Source organism: Myotis davidii, unplaced genomic scaffold, assembly GCF_000327345.1.
Source record: "Myotis davidii unplaced genomic scaffold, ASM32734v1 scaffold1785, whole genome shotgun sequence".
Lineage (NCBI taxonomy): Eukaryota > Metazoa > Chordata > Mammalia > Chiroptera > Vespertilionidae > Myotis > Myotis davidii.
This window is the reverse complement of record NW_006296527.1, coordinates 274,480-297,363: the sequence shown is the minus strand read 5'-3', so window position 1 is coordinate 297,363 and position 22,884 is coordinate 274,480. Positions and strand designations below refer to the sequence as shown.

General features: G+C 37.3%; 1 protein-coding gene across 2 annotated transcripts in view; it reads left to right on the top strand.

The window, feature by feature from the left end:
• Positions 1–4,899: 4,899 nt before the first annotated feature.
• The window catches only part of AGTR1 (angiotensin II receptor type 1), a 67,355-nt gene continuing 49,370 nt past the window's right edge, over positions 4,900–22,884 (top strand). Inside the window, exons 1-2 of one of the 2 annotated variants that reach the window (XM_006771859.2) lie at positions 4,900–5,195; positions 15,323–15,406. The gene's annotated coding sequence lies outside the window, so the exon portion shown is untranslated. The remainder of the gene's footprint in view (positions 5,196–15,322; positions 15,407–22,884) is intronic. The other variant, XM_015569202.1, reaches the window with a different exon arrangement.

Sequence of the window (22,884 nt, the reverse complement as noted above, 5' to 3'; positions counted from 1 at the left end):
TGTGCAGCCTGGCCCCCCCCCTTTTGGGTGGGGGGGGGTCCCCACTGGGATGCCTGGCCAGTCTGGATGAGGGGCTAAGGGCTGTTTTCAGGCTGGCCAAGCCCCCCTGGTGACAGAAGCTCCCAGCCTCTCCTTTTTTTCTTTTCTTTTTTTAAATCTGGGATTTATTTACCTTCTCTATTTGAAACTTTGTAGCTTTGAGTGTAGATCAGAGCCAGCTGCGGCAGCTGGGAAGCTTGGCTTTCTCCATCATTGGGGCAACCAAGCCTCGTGTTTGCTTCAGCTCCGTGGCTTCCGGCCGCCATCTTGGTTGTGTTAATTTGCATATAGTCGCTCTGATTGGCTGGTGGGCTTGGCTTAAGGTGTAGTAAAGGTATGGTCAGTTTGCATATTTGCCTTTTATTAGTGTAGATATGAAAACCCCTGTAACAGAGTGGGAAACTTGTGTATGTGTAGCGGGATAAAGAAAGAGCAGCAAAGCTGGGCTTTACTTTAAGTGTTAAGTGTTTAAGCTACACCATCACTCTTCACAATAATAATGATGCCATTAATTTTTTGGAAATTTTTTCTTTTCATCTGCTTGTTTCTGATGACATAATATCCCTGGAAGCAAACCCCACCCTTTCAAAAGCTTTCACCTAAAACAGCTGATTCTCTAAGAAACTTCCAGTCCTCAAAATTAAATCATTTCAAAAAGTAAGTTGGAATTTATTACAGGCATGACTATGCTTAATTATTTATATCACTACATAGATTAAAAAATATAAGGTTCTCCTGAATCTTCAATAATAATCAAAGGAGCATTTCCTAATTTCACCGACAGATCCTGGAATTTGGTTGTCACCCACTTTTGACTTTTCCTCAAAGGCCATCTCTCTCCCAATTGTCATTTCCAGTGGGATATCTGTGCAAAGTCCTTACATAAATAAACCGCATCAGCTGCCTCTCATAACCAGCTGAATACACACCCCGCACACACACACACACACACATATACACACACAAACTTATTTCTGTAAGTCCTCTCTATTCTGTCTTGATATTGTTTCTAGTCCTTATGTAGAGCAAGTCCTTGTTGCTTCTAGTCTGGACCACTGTTATCTTTGCTTCTAGCATTGTTATACTCTGATCCATCCTACACATCATGCTCCTCCTCAAAAGAGTCATTCCTCAACTGCTTAATTCAACTCAAGCCCCTCTACTAGTTTCTGAACTCCACATTTATGCTAGCCTCATGTTTATAGTTCCTTCTACTATTCTTCTCTCTTAGCATCATGAATTCTAAGCTCTTATGCCAGAGAAACTGGAATCTTGGCTCTGTCTCTTAGAAATCATGTAACCTTGAAGAACTTGTTTAACTTCTATACCTCAGGCTTCTCATCTTCAAATGGGTTTAATAATGTACCTATTTATATATGGGCTTTCTGTGATGATTAATTAGGTTAATAGCGATAAAGAATTTAAAGGGTATCTGATGTACAATAAGTATTCAATAAATTCTAGCTATTATTATTATTCATAGGCTCTGCAAAGTTCCAGCATTCCTCTTTCCCACACAAATAATAATGTTTTGCCAAAATACTTTTATGCATGCTGTTCCCTTGGTTCCCAGTTCTAACATTCTATCTTTCAAGACCCATCTCAACATTTCTGCCAAGATATATTGCTCATATGGGCTCAAAGTGAGTCTTATATCTTCTTGCATTAGTGGAAATTCTTATTCTGTGCCAGGCACCCTGTGCTTATAGTGAACTCAGACAGGGCCCTGCTCTAAAGGCACAAACAGGCAGGGAGGGAAGATGCTGTCTCCCTGCTGGGTTAGGATATGCAGGGCTCCATGCCTTCCTCCCTGCCGGGACTGACCAGCAGACCCTGAGCAACAGATGAGAATGGATTACTCTGACACACATTTCTGTGAAAGAGAGGTTAAGGGGCTGCTTGGTAGGAGGTACCAAAACAACCCCAATTGCCTGCCTCCTTAGGCTTTTATTGTAACAGCAGCTTGAACTAAAATTAACCGCTAGATACAATCAGCAGGGTAAGTATCCTTGAGAAAGCACATGCTTCTACAAGGTCAGGTCTAAAAGACTAAACATAGAGATTCCAGCAAAATACCCTGGGTTTTGGACTTATTTGGAAAAGTCAAGGCAGGGGCTTCCACCTTTGGCAAGGTCCCCTCAGAGGCCCCCGACCTTTTGGAGAATCTTTCTTACAGACTTTCCAACCAAGTCCCATGCTTCTCCACACATCCCCACCAAGTCTTCCTGCAGAAACCCATGCTTACTATATAGCTGATTACATTGTACAAAAGTTGGTATTTTTAATTTTGAGAAAATTCAAAAAGAAGTAAGTTATTATATGGTAACTCTATGCTTAACATTCTAAGCAAAATGTTTTCCAAAGTGGCTGTACCACTCACATTTCTACCAAAAATGTCTGAGGGCCCCAGTTTCTCCACATCCTTGCCAATACTTCTATTATTTGATTTTGTTATAGCTCTCCTAGTAGGCATGAGGTGATATCTCATTACAGTTTTGATTTTCATTTCCCTTATTACTAATTATGGTGTACATTTTTTTTATGTGCTTATTGGCCATTTTGGCCATCTTCTTTGGCCATCTTCTTTATATGTTCTGGATACAAGTCCTTATCAAATATATGATTTGAAAATATATTCTTTAATTCTGTGGGTTGCCTTTCAACTTTGTTAATGTTGACCTTTGAAGCACAGAAGTTTTTAATATTGATGAGTCTAATTTACCAATTTTCCTTGCATAACCCAGGTTCATAAAGATTCACTCTCATGTTTTCTATTACTTTATAGTTTTACTTATTATATTTAGTCCTATGATCCCTTTTTTAAGGAGAAAATATCTATTATCCATTTTGAGTTCATTTTTGTTTATGGTATTATAAGAGGCCAACCTTTATTCTTTTTCATGTGACTATCCAGCCCAATATTATTTGCTGAGAAGACTGTTCATTCCCATTGAATTGTGTTGGTTCACTTGTCAAAAATCAATTGATAATAATGTGTTCGTTTAATTTCTGGACTTAATTCTATTTCACTGATCTATTTATCTATCTTTATGCCAGTAACACACTGTCTTGGTTATTATAGCTTTGGAGTAAATTTTGAAATCAGAAATTGTGAGTTCTTCTATTTTGTTCTTCTTTTCCAGGATTGTTTTTGATATTCTGGGATCTTTGCACTTCCATATGAATTTTAGAATTACCTTGTTAATTTCTTCAAAAACTTCTTGTTGGGATTATGATAGGAATTGTGTTTAATCTCTACATTATTTTCAGATTATTACTGTGTTTTTTAAAATATATTTTATTGATTTTTTTACAGAGAGGAAGGGAGAGGGATAGAGTGTTAGAAACATTGATGAGAGAGAAACATCGATCAGCTGCCTCCTGCACACCTACTGGGGATGTGCCCACAACTAATGTACATGCCCTTGGCCGAAATCAAACCCAGGACCTCTCGGTCCGCAGGCCGATGCTCTATCCACTGAGCCAAACTGGTTAGGGCTATTACTGTTTTAATAATACTATCTTCCAATCCATGAACATAGACTGTCATTCCATTCATGTAGGTCTAATTTAATATCTTTCAACAATGTTTGCTGGGTTTTAGAATACAAGAATTACACCCTTTTTGTTAAATGTATTGCTAAGTATTTTATTCTTTTGACCTATGGTATATGTAGTTTTTCTTCACCTCATTTTTGGATTGTTCATTGCTGGTGTATAGAAATAGAACTGATTTTGTATACTGATCTTATATCTGAAAGCATTGATGAATTTGTTCATTAGTTATAATAGCTTTTCTACAAACAATATCATGTCATTTGCAAATACTTGTACTTCCTCTCTAATCTGGAAGCCTTTTATTTCTTTTTCTTGCCCAATTGCCCTGACTGGAACCTCTAGTACAATGTTGAATAAAAGTGTGCAGGGCTGACGTGGTTGCCTTGTTGATCTTAGATGCAGAAACTTTATTTTTCACCATGGTGATGTTAGTAAGTTTTTCATAGATAGATTTCACAGTCTGAGGGAGTTTCTTTCTATACCTAGTTTGTTGAGTGTTTTTATTGTGACAGGGTGCTGGATTTTGTCAAATATTTGTTCTTATGTATTAAGATGATACTGTAGTTTTTGTTCTTGGTTCTATTGAAACAGTGTATTACATCGATTGATTTTTTGTAAAATAATTTTGCATTCCTACGGTAAATCTCACTTGGTCACAGTATATAATCCTTTTTATGTTACTGAATTATCTGCTGTCATTTTATCTATATCCATAAGAAATATTTGCCTGTAGCTTTTTCCTGATATCTAGTTTGGGTATCAGGGTAACACTGGGCTGATAGCATGAGCTGGAAATTATGCTTCCTCTTTTGTTTTTGTAAAGAGTTTATAAAGAATTTACATTAATTCTTCCATAAATATTGAGTTATATTTTCTTATAAAAAGTATAGCTTTCTATACTTTTATGTTTTTTAAAAATGAAATTCTGATAGGATGTCCAATAGGAGAAAAAATATTCACCCTTTAGCTGAAATTTATCTATGAGATGATCTGTGATCCACAACAGTAAATCCCAAGTTTGAGTGACAGGAAAAAGGACTCCCTATTTTAGCCTTAAAAGTTTTCCAAGTTTTAAAAAAAAGGGGGGGTAGAAGAACATCACTCTTGGCGTGAATGGCTGCTCCTGGACCCCCAGCTCTCTTCCTTCTCAATCTCTCCCCAAGCGGGTTCCAGGACAGGTGGGCACAGATCTAAAAGGTGACACTGGGAATGACTGCGGCATCATCCCGCTTCCGTTAGCAGCTGGAGAGGAAGAGGTTTGGCCGAGAGGGTCTCCTGGGGCGGGGCGGAGGAGGAGGGAATGCAAAACAGAGCCTCGCCCCAGGAACCACTCGCAGCAACGCCCCACCCTATAAACTCCGAGCTGCCTCTTCGCAGACGATTCCAGCTCCTGTCAGCCAGGGCCCGAGCATCGGAGACAGGGTGCCTGAGCAGGCGCGCGGCTAGCGGTTCCACCCGGTCCGCGGCGGCGATCGGTGCGGAGCAGCCCGACGGACCCGGGAGTAGGGCTCACAGCCCGGACGTCAAGGCGGCGCGCGAATAACCGCACAAGAGCAGCCAGCTCTCCACCCGACGTGCGCGCAGTGGCTCAGGCACCGGTGAGTGGGTGCGGACTGCGGGCCGGGCTTGGGGGCGGTGGGCGGAGGTGGTTAGTTTCTTGTCAGTTGTCCTAATTATGGGCTGGACTGGGAGGCTCAGAGGACCAAGCAGAGCGAACACAGTTCGGGTCCGTGCCCGTCCAGAGCTGGCCACCCTTTCCCAAATCAGGTGAGAAGCGCGTCTGGGTTGAGAGGGTACAATTTGAGCTTGTTTGCTTGCTTACCCTCCAAATGTCATTCCGATTTGACCAAACTCTTCCGAGTGCAAGGGAGAAATCTGCAAAAATGGGATGAAACCAAGTAAACTCTCTTCCGGAGGCTTTAGCTAACTCCTGTCTCTTAACCCTGACCTGAATGGAAGCGGTATGACTCCCCCGGGCGTCCATTTATTTTAAAGTTGTGCTACTTCTAGGGAGAAATTGCAGAGATCTCCACACTCCCCTCTGCTTCCCAGGAGATGCCCTGCTCATCTACCTTCCGCCTCCCTGCAAACCCTACTGACGGGTCCGTGGCACAGCACGCCGCCCACCCTGGGGTAAACTCTCCCACCTTCAGATTTCCTCAGGTGCCCTTTGATTCATCAAATTGGGGAAGGAAGAAGCTCGGGCATCTCCACACCTTAATCCCCATGGCTAGAGGCCAGTGGTTCTCAACCTTGGCTGCACATTAGAATCACCTGGGAATCTTTTTAAAATCCTGATTTCTGGGCCTCATCCTCCGGAAATTCTGTTTCTTTGTTATGGGGTGGGGCCACAACATTAGTAACAAAGAAACAGAATTTCCGGAGGATGAGGCCCAGAAATCAGGATTTTAAAAAGATTCCCAGGTGATTCTAATGTGCAGTCAAGGTTGAGAACCACTGGCCTAGAGGCCAATGCACCTTTGTAACTGAGTCGGGCTTTTAGAAGCAGTTCTTGCTGGTTCCTTTCCTCCACTCCACCTGCCTGTTTAGTGCTCCACTCTCCAATTATCTTAACCATCCAGCCTGATCTCTCCACAGTGCCAGCCTGCTGAGGTGTCCAGAAGACCTCAGCAAGTCTTTCCCAAACTGTCTCCTGCTGCCCCTTTGTCTTTGGGCAGCTTTAGAGTCCTGGCTATTAAATCCATCTGGGACGTCTTTACCAAATCTTGGTTTGCTGATGGCCTCATAAACATTAAAACCCACTACCACACCCAGAAGCCCTCACTCTTGGTGAAAGTCTAGGTGCTCTCTTTCCCCTGGGATCACTTTCAGGACTTAGCTACATTTATTTCTAGTGTCATTCCAGAAGGAGAAAGGAACAGTGAGGGAAGCAAAAAATCTGGCACCTTGCTGTTCCATGTTTATAACTTTGCAGAACAACTTGCACCTCCTCCTGAAGGTGCCTCATCCCCAACATGTCTCTCTTGGTGGTTATTACCTGAGGGATCTGGGCCCAAGGCATTTGCTCCCCTTAACATAAGCTGTAACCCCTTGCAATCTTCTCTAAAAAAGAAATCACCTGTTCCTCTGGTCTCTGTAGTGTTTCCCTAGCTCTAAAGGCCTGTGGGTAATCCCTCCTCAGGTGCTCTGCATGCCACTAGCCTTCCTAGCAGAGAGTGCAGGGCAGGGAAGCCCAGGAGCAGGGAAGAGACTCCTACTTAACTAGCTGGGTGATATTTCATAGTTCTGAACCTCAAGTCTCTGCACTTAAGTTTCCCTCCACTAATAAAAGCCTTTGATTCCTTTTGTTTCTTATTTATTGTTTGAAGATACTGATAAGTCTAAAATAATTACCCTTTTAGCCCATATTTGGCATTTTAAAAACTGTCAAAATAACTCACCTGATAAGTTACCTGCTCTGGAAAATCAGTAGGTCTTTCTTTGCTGGCTCTGTGTCCATCCCACAACTTATGGCTGGCAGTTCCTATAACTTGACCTGAGACTCTGGAGTGGCCCCAAGTCACCAGGCCTCAACATTTGCTAAAGGCAAGTGATTACTAGAGTTATGTTTGTTGTCTATTCTGCCTCTCCCTTCTTGTCTGACATCATTGGTCTTTGTGCCCATCAGGAGGCCTTGATTTCTGGTTCAACTCTTCTTTGTCCTTGAAATGAATCAGCTGCTCCATCATCCAACACAGATGAAAACTGATTTCTTCCATTGGTTCCACTAGTGCCAAATAAGATTCAACTTCTTTGTGAGTTAGAAAGTGTCTTCCAGTCATTGTTGCTTCGGCCGTGCTCCCCATCCTGAGAGCTCTGAGTTTAAGTATTTTCTGTACTTTTGAGCCTGGTTCAGTGTTCAAAAAAAGGACAGAACTGTGGATTGCTTGGTTTTCTTATTTTGGCTGTTTTTCTAGTTTGAGGTAAGAATTGTATGTGTGTACATGATTTGGGGGTTTTGCTCCTGCATATACTGTTATTCTTACTATGATTAATTATTTGCCCTATGCTCATGGGAAAATAATTTAAGGAAATTTAATTTGCTGCTTACCCAAAGGCCAGATAAAATACCATTTGAAACTCATAGTTTAAATGCATGATGTATGTCCCCTACAGTTTTGTCTGTGTTTTCACAGTGTTCTTTTCAAGTGGCCGCCTGAGAGTTGCTGTATTTTGCTTTCAAATTTGCTACAGGGAACAATCAAGTCCCATCACACTTGCGTGTTTGGGCTGCCCGGTGCAGGCTCCCGGTCCTTCTTTCCACGCTCATTCGTGTACCTAGTCCTTTTCCTATTCTTCATGACTCAGAATGCCAGAGAGTCGCCCATGTATGTTAGCAAATTAAGAATTTTATTCAGAAGTTTGAAGTAAATCCAAGAGTTGAGAGGATTAAAAAGCTGTCTTGAAGACACAGTGTGGCAATAAACAAATCAGAGCCAGAGTAACAACATTAGACGAAGTATCCAGGCCAGGTTAGGAATGCTTTTCTCCCTTGTTCACTCTACAAATCAACTTTTGAACCCATCGCCATTGGAAAGTGCTCATTCTTCTTTTTCAGAATAGGCTTCTCTTTCAAAATTGCCTAAAGTACGCAGATTACATGATTCGTATTTCTTCTCACTAGGTGCTTATTCAAAGTCTAATAAAACTTCCATAAGAAAAAGTAAATTTTATTTCATTTTCAGTCTAAATTTAGTTATTACTTTATATTTTCTATTTTATTTATGATATGAATTTCTCCTACCAAAATTCAACACTTTGATGGCTTAATATATAAGCCACCTTAAATCAAGGAGTATCTAAAAGGATTTAAGGTAATATTGAACTAATGTGGCAACTGAGTGCCATCATCCTACTAAAGCTCTAAAATATGTTTCAATCACACTAAAAAAAAAAATCTAAAGAGCTATGAATTTGCTAGCTGTGTCATTAGTTAGTGATTACTTAAGTGGCAAATTTGACGATTGGAAATAGAAAACAGTATATATTTAGAATAGTCATGGAAATGACAAGTGAATCTTGCTCTTAGCTCTGGTTGTATTCACATTAAAGTTTTGCTATTTGATTTTTATTCTCTTCACAGTAGATGTCCATAGGGGAAAAATTCCCTTGTATATGAAAACCAAATTGTCTTTCAAAATATTTCACTAACAGAGAATTCACTATATACTATAAACAGTGTAGGACTGTTTATTTTACATTATTCTTATAACTTAATTTAGAAGCTTTTTTTTCCTTTGGTTTCTAAAATAGTTGTATCATCTAAATATCTTAAGCAGAAATAAATGTCTAGAATCAGCCAATTCTTGTACCCAAGAATACTTTAAATTGTATTGCTAGTCTCATGTTTAATTTTCTAACATTTACAAGTTTGGAAAATGGTTAAGAAATGTGTATGTTTTGTTCTTTGTAATCTCATTTGCCTTCATATCTCAGGACCCAATTCTAGATGTCTGCAAAATTTTAAATCATAGAATTAATAATCATTTAATTTGTGTCAATTCTTATGTGATTTCTAATTCATTTCATACATATACTAGAGGCCTGTTGCATGAAAAGATTCGTGCAAAAGGCCTTCCCTTCCCCTGGCTGCTGGCACCGGTTTTCCTCCAGCACCAGTGACCCAGGCCTTCGCTCTGGCCAGAGCCACCGTCAGTCTTCACTCCGCTGCTTTGTGCCTATGTATGCAAATTAAAATGAAGAATTTCATCTGTGAAATGTATCAACTACAGTATCAACAATTGAAGATACTTACAGAGGGAATACTGTGAATCTAGTAATATTAAGCCCTAAAGATACACCAAAGTAGAAAAATGATCTTTGTCCTAGAAAAATGTTGTTCAAGCTAAGTACATATTTAGATACGGGTTTCTTTAATCATCTCAGTACCACTGAGGTAGGAAGCCATTTAAAAACAACTCTCCTCCTGTCCACCTATCAGACCAGGTGGAATATTTAATGTGGTCACATAGTTTGATTCTGTCACTTCCAAGATAACCACAACAGCCTTCCCCTCCCATGGGATTATGACTCGTTTGACAGTATGGACCACATGTCATATGTTGACCAAATATCCTTGTATTCTATTACTAAGTGCTCCACAATCACTTGCTTACTCTTTGTTGTTTATTTTCTGCTAAAGCTACAGAAAATGTTAAATACTTTTTTTAGATCCCTGTATTTTAGAAGAGAAATGTTAGAAACCATTTTTCTAATCTAATTTAAGTACATTATCCTGCATTATCCTGCTAATGACTTAAAATTGATGATTCTTACTAATTGGGGAATCAATATTAATTCCATTTTTTAGTCTTAAGCTGCAATGGCAAGGAGCAAGTAGAGGAAAGAATAAGAAAAAGAGAAATGAAGAAGAATAAAACGTTGATATAGTTCTAAAAGTGTTAGGGAACAAGTAAAGCAAATATATTACAATCACTTGGGGAGCATTTTAACTTGAATACACATCTGCATTTCCTTTCTGCCACTCCCCCCTATTCCTCTTTGAGAAACACTGAATCACAGTTTAGGGAGCAACCATCCACAATTGCCTCAGGTGTCAAGGTCCTCAGACCAGCATCATGGACATCACTAGGGGCTTGTTAAAGATATAGAATCTCAGACCCCACCTGGACCCATTGAATAAAAATCTGCATTTTAACAAGATCCCCAAGTAATTCAAATGCACATTAAGTTAGAGAAGCACAACAACAACCTATGACTTGTTCACCTAGAGCAGCGGTTCTCAACCTGTAGGTCGCGACCCCTTTGGGGTCAAATGACCCTTTCACAGGGGTTGCCTAAGACCATTGGAAAACACATATATAATTACATATTTTTTGTGATTAATCACTATGCTTTAATTATGTTCAATTTGTAACAATGAAAATACATCCTGCATATCAGATATTTACATTACAATTCATAACAGTAGCAAAATTACAGTTATGAAGTAGCAACGAAATAATTTTATGGCTGGGGGTCACCACAACATGAGGAACTGTATTAAGGGTCGCGGCATTAGGAAGGTTGAGAACCAATGACCTACAGGTTATTTTCTTAGTTTTTAAATAAACATTTTAAAGAAAGCCATTAGCATGTATAATGTGCCAAACACAGTGTTCAGTCTTTTTTAAATATTTTTTATTTAATCCTCACAACATCTCTATGAAATATCCACTGCTTTATCCTCACTTTGTACATTAGCATTCTGAGTAATAAGAAGATAAGTAGCTCACCCAAATGCAGTAACTGGTAGATTCAATATTTAAACACAGGGATTCTGATTGCTGTGCTCTTAGGTACCACTCCCACTGTATATTCTACACTTGGCTGCCTGCTTTTTAAGCCAACTAATTATTTGAGAATTTATTTAAAGTTATGATGTGAAACCAGGTTCTGTTTCCATCGTGGGAAAAAGAAGATCTATTTCATTTCAGTTGTAACATTTGTCTGTCATCTTACATTTAAGTACAATAATGAAGTCTAGAAATTCCTTCTTTAGTTGGGAAATAAATACTAAAACTATGGCAGCCCATTTTAAACTTAAGGTTTGTTATCTCTATTTTTTCTCATAACTTAAGTTTACTGTTTTTACCTTTTGGTGTTTTGACGGTATGAAAAAAAGTTCTCTCTTGAATTGAACATGTCATTCCTTACATACTTAAACTGTTCATTCCAATTCAAATTACATATCATTCTTTCAGTTTTTAATGTAAACACTTATATACAAGCAATTGTTTACAAAACTGTAGTTGAATATAGTTACTAACCAGTCAGTCTGCAAGCTAGTGCTAACTTATTTAAGGCAGTGACTCCACAAATGCTTCCGCCTCTGAATGCTTTCTCCCAGGCATGTCACTTCTCTGACAGCTGTAAGTAGATCTGGCCCAATGTCTGTTGTTTTGACAGGTAATCATTGCTGTTGCTCAAAAGACTGAGGTGAGTCTGGGTTCCTTGTGATCATAGTTGAGAGGAGGGATATATGTCATCAGAACTGAGCAGACACAATTTTCTCAGTCATGAAGGGACATATCCTTGGGAGACAGAATTTCACTAGCTGCTTGGATCTGGAACTTTAGATGTACAGGCAGCACTAATGGTAAATCATGTAACTTGTAAGTTACTGGTTAAGTCAAAATCCAGGGGAAGTAGTGTCCAGGAGACAGCCTGCACATAGCAGGCAGTTCTCTTAGTGATGACACAGTGCAGTGATCCTCTTATGAATCTTTAGAGTCCTGCTCATCTCACTAAGCCCAAATATTTGTGACTGTGGCTAAATATAATATACACCAGTTTTTTTCTAAATAAATGGGAAAAATATCATTATCATTTCTTCTAATAAACTTCATACATTTATGTTTATCATCACATATACTTTCTTCACATTTAGACCCAAATTATTCTTGCTATCCAATTCAATTGCGTTGTACAAACTTCTAAATCTACATGGTTTGCCCCTAGAACAAGAATATTCCATTACCTCAGCTTTAATAATCTAACTCTTTCCAATCAAATGATGTCACTTCACATTAAAGATGTTATACTATGATGTCTCCCGGCCCTTAACTTTCACACAATTAATTGCTGCCACCTTATCAAGAATGAAAATGAATCTGATATGATTGCTATGTAGTGATTTCCTGAATGTGTCCTGGCCTCTGATCTACTAAGTCAGGGGTCCTCAAACTAAGGCCCACAGGCCACATGCAAATACAAATATTGTATTTGTTACCATTTTGGTTTTTTTACTTCAAAATAAGATATGTGCAGTGTTCATAGGAATTTGTTCATAGTTTTTTTAAAAAAACTATGAACAAATTCCTATGAACACTGCACATATTTTATTTTGAAGTAAAAAAACCATAATGGTAACAACTACAATATTTGTATTTGCATGTGGCCTGTGGGCCTTAGTTTGAGGACCCCTCTACTAAGTTAACAGAAGATATTTCTGAGAGAAACACAAATCTATTTATATTTTTAAAAATACCCATTAGGTTAAGCCATATGATGGAACATTATACTGGATAGCCATAATATATTTATATAAATATATATTTAATATATAATATATTTTAAAATATTTAATAGCAAAGAAAGGTAATCATAAATGGATAAAGCAGTGTATAAAAACAAATCCTGAATGTGATCTAGTGTGCATATGTATTTGGTAGATTCTAGTCAAGGTTCCATAAGGTCTTACTTAGGTCTTTGGTGTTCTAATGAAAACAATATAGGTATATTGGCACTGATTTGTGAGTAAAATTGCCTATATAATTTTTAAATGCCTACATATTTGTAGAACAAAAAACAAAGACTAGGAAATATATATAACAAATCTTAAAAGCTCGTGAGGATTATTAAGATCAAAGCTACTAAGATCAAAGGTGACTTTTTTCTTTCCTTTTATTTTTATGTGCTTTCAAAATTTCCAATAATAAACCTCTAATACTTTTATATTTCTTACTTTCTGTTTGTCTTAGAATTTCTATTACTTTCCTTCTAACCTACTCTAGATTTTAGATCTTTGACAACCACTATGAACTCTCTGAAGAATAACAAATCTGACCCATCTCTAATTTTCCCCCCTAACGTACGCTAGAACTTCACAAGATTTCACAGAATTCACACCAGAGTGATATTTTATAGGAGAAATCATCTTATGGGAAATTTCTTTTGCTATCAAAAAAACACCAAGAAATAGGGATAAAAATAGATCCTTCTAATGCCAAAATTCTTCTGTACAACGCTTTAGTAACGTTGACGTGTGTTGTTTTAAAAAAGTAACCTAATCACAATCTTTCTTATTAACTCTTCAGCTTAAAAAAAATCTTACATAAAAATATCAAAGTCCATAATGAAAAGCATTGGTAAATGCTTTTTTGGCTACCTAAAAATATATTTTAATGGCTGTGTAGTAAACAATACCATAAACAAAATAAAAAGATAAACAGGAAATTGGGAAAGCAATTTGCCACACACTGCATATAAAATGCCAGTTTTCTTAATATAACATAAGCTCTTTAAAATAAAAAACAATGAATAACCAACTTGAAAAATGAGCAAAAGCCATGACTGGCAAACTTGTAGAAGAATAACTATCTAAACCAATAAAGCAAAAAGAATCACAGCCTCTTTTGTAACTAAAGAAATGCAAATCAAAGAAAATACATACTTTTTACTTATCCAACAGAGAAAAAAATTTAAGATTTGTTAAAGACCAGATTTTTGGCATCATAAGTTGGTATAATTTTTATAGAAGACATTTTGTAAATATCTTTTAAAAACTTAGAGAATACCAACAATTTCCTTCAATAATTATGTTTTAAACTTATGTTACTGATATATTCAAATAAATATAAAAGTGCATATGTATAAATATCATTATTGAGGCAATTTTTTAAGCAGCCAAAAAGGGAAACTGAAAATAAAAAAATCAAACAAAACTTAAGTCCATTTATAAGTTATGTTATGTTATCAGTGCAATGAATATAATACAGTACAGTCCTCAAAATGAAAGAGGCAGCCCTGGCTTGTTTGCTTAGTGGTTAGAGCATCAGTCCAAGGACTGAAGGGTCACAGGTTCAATTCCCTGTCAAGCGCATGTACCTCAGTTGCAGGTTCGATCCCTGGCCTTGGTCAGGGTGAGTGTGGGAGGCAACCACTCGATGTATCTCTCTCACATCAGTGTTTCTCTCCCTCTCCCCCATTCCTTCTCCCTCACTTCCACTCTCTCTCTAAAGATCAACGGAAAAAAATATCCTCAGGTGAGGAATAAAAAAAAAGAAATCCGAATGAGGCAGATTTACATACACTGATGTTGAAAGTTCTTCTAGCCATATTGTTAAGTTAAAAATAATAAAGCAAAGAGTAGGATAGTAAAATGTTAGTATGATGTGTAGAGTTTAAAAAAAAATGTGGATATACACATTTATATGCATGTAACTATATTTTCTAAAAGTCCTAAAAAGATACATAAGAAACTATTAGTAGGAAGTAGCTCTGGGAAGTGGATCCAGAGAGACAATTGGAGAGGGCTAGGAGACATGTACTTTTAAAGTATACTCATCTGTAACTTTACATTTATCTCACATGCATATATTCTATGAACTACAAAAACAAAGATCTTTTAAAATATTGTTTAAGTTATGGTTCAATAACACTATAAGCTTTGTATTAAAAATAAGTATTTATCAAAGTTTAACTAGATTCACAAGTAAAAATCTAATCTATTATATTTTTTAAATAGCTATTTTTGTTTTGTGCAATTGTGATCATTCATTTCTTATTTTTATTTTAATCTATTTTCTTACATTTCAATAATGTGTGTGCATTATTTGTATAAAACATTGAACCAATTTAAGTGCCACCATCCAGTGATAACCACACTTATATTTGGTGGTATATTTCTTATATTTAGTAGTTATGTCTACAGAAATGTCTTAGAATAAAACTGCACTATTTAACATTAAAATAGCCTACTTCTTATTCTCTAGTGTGTGTCTACTAGGGCTGGGGCGGATGTGGAGCAGAAGCAGAGGATGAGATTCCCACAACAGGGTAGCCATTCAGTGCAGCCTGATTCTGTATAAAAAGATGTCCTCAGTGGGGACCAGATGACTTCATTTCCTCCAAAACCACTCATAAAATGTAGTGTTAATGCTTGCTCTGTAAATTACAAAATAAATCTGATGATATTTAGTGAATCTCACTAATTTTTTTCCAGATCTTGTAATCATAAATTGCTCTAAAATGGCTGGGCCTTTATCTGAGTAAGTCACTGAAGCTATCACAGAAGCTCTGCATCCAGGTAAATACCTTCCACTTGTAGCACTGTATCTGCTAGGAGTTTTCTGTAACACATCAACAGTAGAGGTAGCACAAGAAGCCACACAAATCCCTGTCCAGTGACAGAAACAGAAGAAGAAAGAAATTCCAGTCTTACCTATTCCTTCTAGTAGACAGCTTAAGAACACGTATATACTCAGAGGAGTTTAAGTGCAAATGGTGTCAGGGTTACCAGGATATCCAGGTATAAACTGATGTTAAACCATGTGAAAGATCTGCAGTCCTTTGTGACAGGGACTGCCCTCCAAGTGGGTGATGGCTTTCCATGCAGCACAGCTCTGGGCTTTGGAAGAACCAGGAGAATGCTGTGCGCTCTCACTGCCGCAAGATGGGAGAATTGTCATTGGAGATGCCCCAGCATTGACTTCCAGAAGCACATAAACCTTAAAATTTGATCTGTTCATCTTCTGAAAAGCCACATGCCTCAGTCTCATTCTTACAAAGTCTCCCTTACTCCATTAAGAAATAGGGAAAATGGCACTATGAGGTTGGAGATAGAGGCTCCCTTTAATGCCCATGCTGGCTAAGGCCCTGGTAGGCAGGAGTCCCTAGAGTAACAGGGCATCACACTCAGAACCTTCGTTGGCCCAACTCCTGTCAAATGGGTTTCATACAAATAAAACTCCTGAATTTACCCAGCTTGCAATATTTATTTTCCTGATAAAAACTCAGCTCAAAGAACAAGCCCTCAGCTTTCCAAATAACAGGGGCGACACTCCCTAATGCCTCTAGGGTGAATGAAAAGAGTAGTTTCCCCCTTCTGATTATGTGTGATTGCACCTAATCAAAGTAGAAGGTAACTAGGATGGGTGGTGGGAAGGTTGACAAACTTCTCTGGACTCTATTATTTGCTGGATTGGCAAGTAGGAAATGCTTGCTGAAGGGCACTCCATGGTGGTGTTAGGAAACTATTTAGGACTGCTTTAATCTTGGAGATAAAAATAGCAACATTCCACAGAGTTCTGTTGCTGGAAATCTTTAGGGCTTTTTTTTTTTTTTTTTTTTTGGTGTGGTTAAGCCTAGGAAGCTACACTGCATATTTTCAGCAAAAATCCAGCTCTGGAGAAAGTGTTTAAAATATATGTCCTAGTTAGGAAGACATTAAGACAGGAAGCTTTATTTTACCTCCTAAGAGTACTTAATAGAAGCAGCACTTGGTCCCTAACAGCCCATCTGCCTTGCCATGGAAGAAGTAGGACAGTGATGCCTGGAAAGGAGGCTGGGACCAGCCGCCCTTTTGCATGTTGGAAGCCCTCAGTCTCTAACATTCACAATTACATTTTGCTTACAAGTAGCAAAACATTGAAGAAAACATTATGTAAAATGTAAAGCTTTTTCAAATTTTTAAGTTTGAGATGAATAAGCAAAACATGCTTAATTCTAGGTTATATTTTGTTAGTTAAAAAAATCTATGCTGCCCCATGTGGGTGGCTCAGTGGTTGAGCATCAACCTATGAACCAGGAAGTCATGGTTCGATTCCTGGTCAGGGCACATGCCTGGGTTGTGAGCTTGATCCCCAGTAGGGGGGATGGAGAAAGTAGGCAATCAATGGTTCTCTCTCATCATTGATGTTTCTGTTTCTCTCTTCCTCTACCTTCCTCTCTGAAATCAATAAAAATATTTTTTTAAATCGATGCTATAACAATTCTGCCACTAACTATAGCAATTTTACCTTCGGTTTCCTGTGAGATGATCTCCAAGGCCCCATCCCAGCCCATGGGCATTATATTGAAATACAAAAAGTATTTTCAGAAGGACCTTCTGAACTTTGTAATGTCCCTTTAACCAACTGACAACCACAGAACTCTGATCTCTTATTGATTTAAACCAGTAATGTGTAAACAGTATTTTAAACCTTGTTTTATAGGACCAAAAGAATTTTGGTTGAAATCTACTTATGAAAATGGGGGAAACCTGATTAGGATAGTTAAAAGAATAAAGACCATATTCAGTGGCTTAACACCTACAGACCTGCACTGTTCAATATGGTTGCTATTTGCCACTATGGCTATTTTAATTTAAATATGAATTATTTATAATAAATTAAATTGAAACTTCGGTTCTGCAGTTATATTAGCCACATTTCAAGTGCTCAGGAGACACATGTAGTCAGTGGCTGCACACTGGACAGCACAGATAGAGAGCATCTCTTTCATCATAGAGAGCCCTATTGGACAGTACTGTATATGCAAATTTATTAGGAAAGCAGCAGACTTCTATTGGTAAAAAGGCTGTATGCTTTCTTAAACTTATTTGGAAATTTAAAATCATTTTTAAATTCCAAATTTATTAGGAAAGCAGCAGACTTCTATTGGTAAAAAGGCTGTATGCTTTCTTTAACTTATTTGGAAATTTAAAATCATTTTTAAATTCCAATTTTCTGAGTAGTTTTTGACTCGAGGGCCACAATGGGTTCTTAAACTGGACCGGAGGGCCGGAACAAAAGCATGGATGGAGTGTTTGTGTGAACTAATATAAATTCAAAGTAAACATCATTACATAAAAGAGTACGGTCTTTTTTCTTAGTTTTACTCATTTCAAACAGGCCGGATCCGGCCCACGGGCCGTATAGCTCAGGTGATTAGAGCATTGTCCCAATACACTAAGGCTGTGGGTTCGATCCCCAGTCAGTGCACATACAAGAAGCAATCAATAAATGCATAAAGAAGTGGAAAAACAAAGCAGTGTTTTGCCCTGGCTGGTTTGACTCAGTGAATAGACCATCAGCCTGCAGACTGAAAGGTCCCAGGTTCGATTCTGGTCAAGGGCACATGCCCAGGTTGCAGGCTCAGTCCCCAGTAGGAGGTATGCAGAAGGCAGCCGATCAATGATTATCTCTCATCATTGATGTTTCTATCTCTCGGTCTCTCCCTTCCTCTCTGAAATCAATAAAAAATATTCTAAAAAAAATATACAGCAATATCATTTAAGAGAAAACAAGTCTAAATGTCTCAATTTACAGAACAAAAATTTCATCATGTGAACAAAATTCTTTCCAAGAAGCCCCTGAAACCATTCAGAGTAGAGCCATTCCTTGGGCAGTGGTGTCTCCTAAGCATGACTGTTATCAGCCTAATGATACCTGGAACCATCTTAGTATCATCTTGGAATTAACGTACCTACAATATCTTTTTATAGAGAGGACGACACTGACATTGAAGCCACAAAGGCAGAGGCTTGCCAGAGCCATGCAGGCCATTACAGGGCTTCCAGGATGTGGTTCCAAACTGACAGCATCCAAGGAGCTTAAAAAAAATACTGCTGTCTTCACTCTACCCCAGATTCCTGATTTATTCATTCAAGGGTGTAGCCTGGGCTCTGACACTTGGATATTCCCTGGAGATTCTAAGGACATGTTTGGGACTTGTCAAATAAAACTTATCAAATGGGAAAATTTCAGCCCTGTAGGTTCCTGCCCTTTTAAAAAATCAGTAATTTATAGTCATATTAGTGAATATCATTTTTGTCTAACAACCTATCTGTACAGCCTCTAGCTTACTGTTTCTAATTCACCATGGACTTTAAAAAAATGCTAACTAAACCTGTTAAAACTGGATATAAAATAAAAATAAATCTGTGCTCAGTGAGAATCAGGTTCCTTCATCAGCATACACTTTTGTATAGTCTTAGCATCTTAAAAGCCTTCCTCAGGTGCAGCCAATTAGGGAAACAATATGGCAATTTCTTATACAGTGGGGCCTTGACTTACCAGTGTCCCAACTAACGAGTTTTTTGAGATACCAGCTGCCTCTCCACCGGTTTTTTTCATTAAGTTGATAGAGTAATTTGAGTTAACGAGCTCCTTAATGAGCTCGGTCTCCTAACGAATTAAACTCGCAAGTCAAGGCCCCAATGTAAACTTAAATAAATGCTTATTAACCAAGCTCTCCTACTTTCTGGTATTTACCTAGGAAACATGAAAATATATGTTCACACAAAGACTTAAACATGAATGTTTATAACAGCTTCTCTCATAATTACTGAAAACTGTAAACAATCCAAATGTCCACCCACAGGGAAATGGAAAAAGACACTGTGCTCCATCCACATGAAAAAATAAAAAATAAAATAAAATGCCACTCGGCAGTGAAAAGAGCAAACTAGGGCTACACCCAGTAAAAGAAGCATGCAGAATATATTACATGCTGTGTGATTCCATTTATATGACAGTCTGAAAAAGGCAAAACTATTGGGACAGAACCAATCAATGACAGCAAGGACTGGGGTTGGGAGGAGGGGAGGAGGAGTATAAGGGATTTTGGAGGGTGATGAAAATATTCTGCATATTGACTGTAATGGTAATTACACAGATGGGTACATTTATCAAAACTCATCAAACTATACACCTTAAAAGGTGTATGTGTGTGTGTGTGTGTGTGTGTGTGTGTATCTGCCTTTAGAAGAGTATATAAAATAATTTTAACTTTTTAAAGTCAGAGGTTATTGATTTCTTAAAAATTGTGAAAAGAGGTACACAGTTATGTTGAGCTAATATATGGCTGTTGGCTTTTTTTTACCTCTATCACTGACCTCTCTGAGTAAGAAACACTAAAAAAGATGTAGGGTCTTTTTCAAAGGCCAATATTTCTTTCTTACTATTTATATCCTGTAAGATTTTATTTTTCTACAATTACAGAAAGATCTCCATTATATTGGCTAAAGCTGATTTATGTTTTTAGGCAATTGGAAAGCGAAGCAAAATAAATCTTAGACCACTTATTTCTTCTTTTTTTATGAAAATGTACAAGATATTAGTAGTCTCCATTTTTATTTCCAAATTATGTATATCACAATAATGGTAGTTTGTTTTTTTATTTTAATTAATATAATCGCCCCATTATTGTATATTCTTCAAGTTCTCAGTCACCATTTTCCACTGATAGGATCCTGTTATTAAACTGTCAGTCTCAGTTACTTTCCAGTCACTATTACCTACTAGTTTAATTATATTTGGCTTCTGGACTAATAGTTGTGTGTTACACAAAGCAAAAAGTTAAAAACAAATTTGTCTTTGAGTCATTGAAGCATCAAATATTTGAAATAGCTATATAACTGGCTGTGACAAAGGTATATAAATATAAATATTCAGCCAATGTTCTATTTGCACACTTAGAAGTATCCATTTTCAATGAAATCATAAATAATTTTTATGATTTCGAAGTTCAAACCCAATTTGTAAATGTCAAATATGAGTCCTAGCGTCTTACTAATGAAAAACAAGACAAAGTAAACATTAGCAATGTGTGGAATGTTTTTCAATAAAAAAAATTATATCTTTTTGTAGAGTGTACCCCAAATAACTTATTATTCTACATAAATATTGTTCCTAGATTTGACTAATATACTTAGCACATAACTAACTATGTAGGAGACTAATTTAAATTATATTACTGTTAATATCTTCAACAATTAAAAGAGAATTAGCCTCTAAATTCAAAGACTCTGTTTTGTTGGCAGAAAGAGCTTTTGACTAGTACCAAAAGTGTTGTCATATTCTCCCTTTAACTGTTGGTAATTCTCATAAAGACATTTAAGAAGATTGAAACATATAGGAGTAGTTTTTTAAATTCCAGAAAGGTCTAGGATATCTTAGAAATGTAATAATATAGTGCATACCTGGCAGAAGGTAACCAGTTATCTGAAACAAGGTCTTTGCACCTTTTCAGAATGTAAACAAATGATAAAATCACCCAGGTGGTCCTAGGACAGACAACAGGAATAATGTCATACCACAAGTCCAACATCCAGTCAGGAGCAGTCTTCCTCCTCCTCTCATCCAGGCAAAGCCAAAATACTTTTACACACAGCAGGGACCATGGTAGAAAGCAAACAGCTGCTGTAGATAAAACCAGGCAGTAGGTCAAAGCTATCTCTTGACCTAGAGCCTGAGCGTTGGCCACTCAGTGATGCTCTCAGGTCAAAGAAGAAGAAGAATGTGGGTGTTTTGCTGCCTCCTGTTCCCTCCAGTGGGGTCAGTGTACAGAGCAGAAGGAAAAAACAACTGAGTGTTCTTTAACAATGCAATGCAAGAAGTCCAAACTGCTTTGGCAGTGTGAAAACAACTCGAATTAGTCACTAATGATAACAGCTTCTCATGTGATATATGTGACACTAATAGATTAGCCATCTTTTATTCAATTAACCATTAATGAACACCTGTCTTCATTTATACAGAGCATGTTTATCTATATACAATAGGACAGAGCAGGGCATTGGAAATGGCCTTGTGGGAAGTTTTAGCCCACAATACATCAGCTTGGTTTGGGGCAACTGACGTAGTAGTAGTCTCTTCTTACATTTCTGCTAGGATTTAAAATTAATTAGATGGATAAACAGACAAAACATACCATCTGAGTTAAAGAAGGAGAAATGGAGTATGTACCAGTTAAGTAAAAGAAAAGTTATACTATGAGTAAAACAATAAGTGCCAATAAATTTAAAAAATTAGTTTAGCTTGCTTATGATAGGACAAATTTAATAGACTTATTTGACATCTTAAAATGAAGAGATCTAGGTAATCAATTTTTTTATTTTTATCTTTTTAGGAAGATGTTTTTATATCTTTAACTTTTATATTTAATCACTTTTTTTTTAGTTTCTATGTTATCATCTAGCAATACATATTGGCTGATTTTATATATATATAGCTAACCATCCCAAGAGGATGTGATTCTGCAGTCCTTCTCAGCAGTTCATCATGACAATTAAGAACACTTAGGCTAAGTAAAATAATTCATTTCACAGGAAACTTTTATTCAATATGTATAATTAGTTTTAGTTAACTGTATTAATGAAATGTCACAAATCAATTAGGTTTGAAATAATCAGATGTTGGGGATCCAAGAGAGGCATGTCTCTCACAAGAGGGGAAGGTGATACACAATTTAGTTGGAGAGCAAATGTAATTAGATTTGATCAGTTGAGTATTTCTGTCCTGATGTGGAGTCGGGCACATACCCAAGCCTAAGTATATAGTTGAAAATGGGTAGAAAAAAATGTTATGACCTAAAAAAATGTCTTCATGGTCCTATTGGCCACAAACTGACAGCTGAAATGGGCCTTGGAAACTACAGGTAAACAGGTTTTCTTCAGACAGGCCTGTGGTTTAAATTCTGTTTTTATCTGAATACCTTTAAGTAAGATTGTATATGAACATACGAATCACAGACCCCACCACTTCCTAATGCCTTATATTGGGTGCTTCACACATTTATTTAACTGCCCAGATCCTGAGGACATTTCACTTTGCAACATTCCTGACCTAGAAGTTTATTATTAAAAGGGTGTGGGGTAATCCTGAAGTTTCTTTTCTCTTAATCTGAAATAGAAATATCAAAGAAATGTCATTAAGAGTAAGAATCCTGAAAGAATTACATTAAATACAAGTTACTCCTATTTAGACTGCAGTTTGCAACAGATTCTGCTGTAATACATTTAGT